This window comes from Camelus ferus, chromosome 13, assembly GCF_009834535.1.
Source record: "Camelus ferus isolate YT-003-E chromosome 13, BCGSAC_Cfer_1.0, whole genome shotgun sequence".
Taxonomy (NCBI): Eukaryota; Metazoa; Chordata; class Mammalia; order Artiodactyla; family Camelidae; genus Camelus; species Camelus ferus.
Genome location: NC_045708.1, coordinates 6,816,402 through 6,821,226, shown reverse-complemented (window position 1 = coordinate 6,821,226; position 4,825 = coordinate 6,816,402). Strand labels below are relative to the sequence as shown.

Genomic DNA, 4,825 nt, shown 5'->3' with positions numbered 1-4,825 from the left:
GAGACACAAGGTGGTTGGGCTCTGGGATAGAAGGTAATAACAGACTGACCCCCCGTACCCTTCTCCTCTGCTATTCCCCAAGGACCAGCTGATTATAACCACTGTGAAAGGCTCTTGGAAGAGAGCAGTGCTGAGGAAGGGGTACAAGAAGGTTTCTTGAAGGGCAGTGTGACCTGTTGGGGAGACAGATGGGGACTCATGAGAACTATAATTTAATGTCACCAGTTCTGGCCTCTGAGATGCCTCCATGCACACACACGCACACATGCACGCACTCACGTGCACGCGCACATACATGCACTTACCAGGTGGGCACAAACTAGGGCCAAAGTTTTAGCCTTGTTCACTACGTATAGCTGTTACCATCCAGGTAACTTATGGTACCCAGTGGAATGTGAGCTCATGAGAAAATAACCACACAGCTAAGGAGCAAAACAGCTATAAGATAAATCAAAGGGAATAAACTGAACTGCTCATATCAGAAGAAGCAGAATGAACGGATTAGCCACGACGAAAATTTCAAATAAGCATCATAAATATCTTCAAACTTCAAAGAGATAGGCTATTGGTAATAAGTAATGGAATAAGCAGTTATCTTAAAAAAGCTAATTGGAGAGGCAGGGAGCTGGGCTGGGATGGTGGCAGCAGTGGTGACCAGGGCCGGAGCAGGAGCTGGGACAGCCCAGGAGAAGTGGTTTCCACTGATGCTGCTGAACTTCATCTACAACCCGAGCTTCGGGCCGCGCAAGGGAGAGGACCTTTTAGTCCATCAAAACCTGAAAAACCTTTACATACACAGAACAGACCGGTCCTCAGTGAAGCAGAAGAAAATTTCTGGATGGTCATGTTTATTAAACTTTGTAAGGTGTTTGGAACTCTGTAATTGAAAAGAAAGATGGAAAACAAGTTGTAGAATACCAAGAGGAGGAGTTGCTGGACGAGTTTCATAGCTCAGTGCTCCAACAGTCCTACAGCACGTTCAAGCTTTTTAATGGCACGTTTCTGAGAGCCACGGAAGCTCGTGGTGTCAAGCTCCTAAAACAAGGATGAGGGAAAGTCTTCCGTCGGTATTTGCAAGTGTCGCGATCTACCTGACATTTTTTGGTGCAATCAGCTTCCTCTCATTGGATAAAATGACTTACTTGAAAACCCAGTCCTTTATTAACAGAATAGAAGAAAGTCTGAGTATAGCCAAGTACACAGCTTTTCCCTATAACGATCAACTCATCTGGAGTGGATTAGAAAAAGACAACGTGAGAATTTTATACATGTACCTCACCATATCCCTACTTCCAAGGCATGGTGAACCTGAGCTGGCGGGAATGGATTCTCCAATTAGGGCAGAAATGCTGGGAATTTTATCAGATTCTTGAATCTTAACGATCCAGAAAAATGCAGATTCCTCCAAATTTTGTAAATACAGACCACACTTTTGAAGCACCGCATTGAACTGTTTATAAGGCCAAGAGTGCAGCTGTGTGCTTTATGACTGATGCCTCCATACAGCCTATGCTGGAATTTTGCCAAAGCCTGGACAGCACTGTTGGGCCCCAGCTCACAGTGCTGGCATCTGACATTTGTGAGCAATTTAACATCAACGAAAGAGTATCTGGGTCTGAGAAAGAAGCCCAGTTTTTGTACTTCAACCATGTGAATTTAGCAGAAGGAAAGTACAATTCATACAAGGAAAAACACCCAGTAGTGTCACTTAATGTCTGTTCATCTGGATTAAATGAAGATTCTAGGTGATAGCAACAGTGATTTCACTAGAGGGGATGAAGATAAAGAAATCACCGTGAAAGCCATGAGTGTTATTGAGTGGTTGGGAAAAATTCTGGTCAGCAGGAGGTGTATTTTATTCTGAATAAAAAATGCAAGCCTAATTGAAGTAAATGAAGAGGTCAAGAAACTTTGTCCAAAGCAGTTCAATAATATATTCTTCTTGGATTGACTGATAATGGCTTGCTGAAACATCCTGTAAAAAACAACTCTGCAAGCATTTTGTTTACCATTGGAGATTATTGGTCATATTATTGACTGGACTTTAATGACAATAGTAAAGCAATATTTGCTTTGAATAATCAAATTTCTACTCAGTCTGATGATCCCCTGAGGCTTTTAGATTTTAAATATTTATGTGGAATAAATCAAGGTAGTCAGCTACATCGCTATCATTTCATTCTTTGGACATTATGTGAATATTTTACTGAAAAGTAAGACTAATAAACTGTTAAAATTTTGCAAAATTAAAAAAAAATTGGAGATATAGGGTTCAATAGGAAAATGCATACCAAGAAGGAATTAATGAATTAAGAAGATCAGACTGAGAAACTCCACCAAAAGATACCAAGAAGGGACTAGGAGGGGAAACATTAAAAAAGTATGTGTGTGTGTGTGTGTGTGTGTGCGTGTATGGGGAGAGAGAGAGACAGATAGAATTATAGGTTATAATGCTGAATTATTGAATTATGCAACATAGTCATTTTGAAAATTGGCATCTCAAATGCAGAGAAAAAGAAAGAGGGGAAGTTACTACAACCAGAAAAAGATGTCAACAAGAAAAGAAAAACTATAAACCAATGTCCCTTATGATGAAAATATTAGATATAGAGAGATGTAAAAATTTTTAACAGAATTTTGGCAAACTGAGTCAAACAATATATAAAAAGAATAATACATGATGTCCTAGTAGGATTTCTCCCAGGATTGCAAGATTTGTTTAACATTCAAAATTAGTCAGTGTAATTCACCATATTAACAGCCTAAAATAAAAAACTATATTAACATCTCAATAGAGGCAGAAAATGCATTTGACAAAATCCAAGATCCAAAATCCAACATCAAATGTACCCTGAAACATATTCAAGAATGTTCATAGCCACAATATTTGTAATAGTTCCAAACTGGTAACAACCCAAGCGTCCAACTGCAGTAAAATGGATAAAAAAAAATCTTGGTATATTTATACAATGAAATATTTATAGCACTGAAAAAGAGTGAATCATAGGTAATGCAGAAACACTGCCTACACATTCTTCTGATGTAATGTTGATCAAGAAAAGTCAGATTTAAATATAAATATGTTAATATAAAATTTCAAAACAGATAAAATTAAACTATAGTGTTCAGGGATTTGTACCTAGGTGACAAAACCATAAAGAAAAGAAAGGAAGTGATTATCATACAAATCATGGTAACGCTTACCTTTGGACGGGGGTTAGGAGTATTGTGATTGGGAACAAGCACTAAATAGGCTTCTAGGACGTTGGATGTGGTCTGTTTCTTTGAGTGGTAGTTACACAAGTATAAACATTATAATAATTCATTAAGTTGTACATCTATGTTTTATGTATTTTCTGAGTGGGTGTAGTATTTCATAATAAAAAAGTAGGGAGGAAAAACAAGGAAAAAGAAAGACGTCCTAGGCAAACTTATCAACCAAAAGAACATTGTATTAGCAGTTTTAATATTAGATAAGATAGAAATTAATCGGAAAAACTTCACAAGAGACAAAAAGATGGCAAAAGGAAAGATAATCAAGAAAATCTAATAATGAGTATCTCTTCCTTACAACATAACCTCAAAAGATATAAAGCAATTACTGATAAAACCACAGAGAGAAATAGGTAGGTCAACAATTGGAAACAGATTTTATCATACAGTTTCAGAAATAAATAGATCCACCAGGAACTAGACAAAAAGGTAAATAAAAATAGAGAAAATAAAAATAACACAATTAATAAGCTGGGGTTAATAAATGCATATAGAATTTCACACCTGATAAACAGGGAATACACACTGAAACACATGGAAGTTACAAAACTTAATCGTATACAAGGCCTCAGGGAAGCGTTGATAGACTCCCAAGAATCAGCATCATTCTGACAATTGTTTTCAGAGCCCAATGTAATCAAATGAGACATGAATTTTAAATGGATTTAAATGTAACTATGGATATGTATCTAGAAGTTTTAAAAATACTACTAAATCACACTTAAATATAAAATCACAAAAGGGATCATAAAAGAAAGAAAGGAACAATATAAACACTCCATGTCCAAACTGGCAGAATACAGGTAAAACAGTCCTGTTGGAAAACGTAAAACTTTAAATACTTTTAACAGAAAATAAGACAGAAAATATAAACAAAACTAAACCCAAAGAAAGAGAGGGAATAAAAAGGTTAAGAACAAAGAATACAGTAAACAAAATTAACCAAATCAAAAGTTAGTTTTTGTCAGTATGGTGGTTACTGTCAGGGTCTTCGGAGAGAACAGTACCTGGAAGAGAGCAGGAGGGGGTCTGGGGTCCCGGTGATGCTCATTCGTGATCAGGTGCTGAGTGCGTGGCGGTGTCCATGAAAGGTCATGAGCCGTACGATGATGACTTAGGCTATGTGCACTTTTCTATATGTATATCATGCTTCAAAAAGAAACACAATAGCTGGTTCTTTGAAAAAAATTAATAAACTAGAGAAACATCTGGCATGAATCATAAAGAAAAACAGAAAAGAGATAAATGAATATAATTCATAATAAAAAAGGGGAAATAACTCAACATAAATATAACAAAAGGGAATATTATGTTCAATTCTCTGTCTACAATAAAACAAAAAAAGAAACTGAAATGTTCCTGAGATCGCTCCACTGGCCCTATTTCCCATAACAAAAAAGCGCCAGGTTTAGATTGTTTTAGGAGGGTTCCAGCAGTCTTTCAGAGTATCCATGATCCCTATCATCTAAGTTTGTTCCAGAAAATCAAAAAGGGGGAAGATCAAATATCATCTTCTTAGTGGTCTTTCCTGTCTACCCTAAATAAAACTGAA

At 36.7% G+C, this 4,825-nt stretch overlaps 1 pseudogene; it reads left to right on the top strand.

Annotated features, from left to right (window-relative positions):
* Positions 1 to 635: 635 nt before the first annotated feature.
* On the top strand, positions 636 to 1,951 carry LOC102512512 (annotated as a pseudogene).
* The last annotated feature ends 2,874 nt before the right edge of the window (positions 1,952 to 4,825 follow it).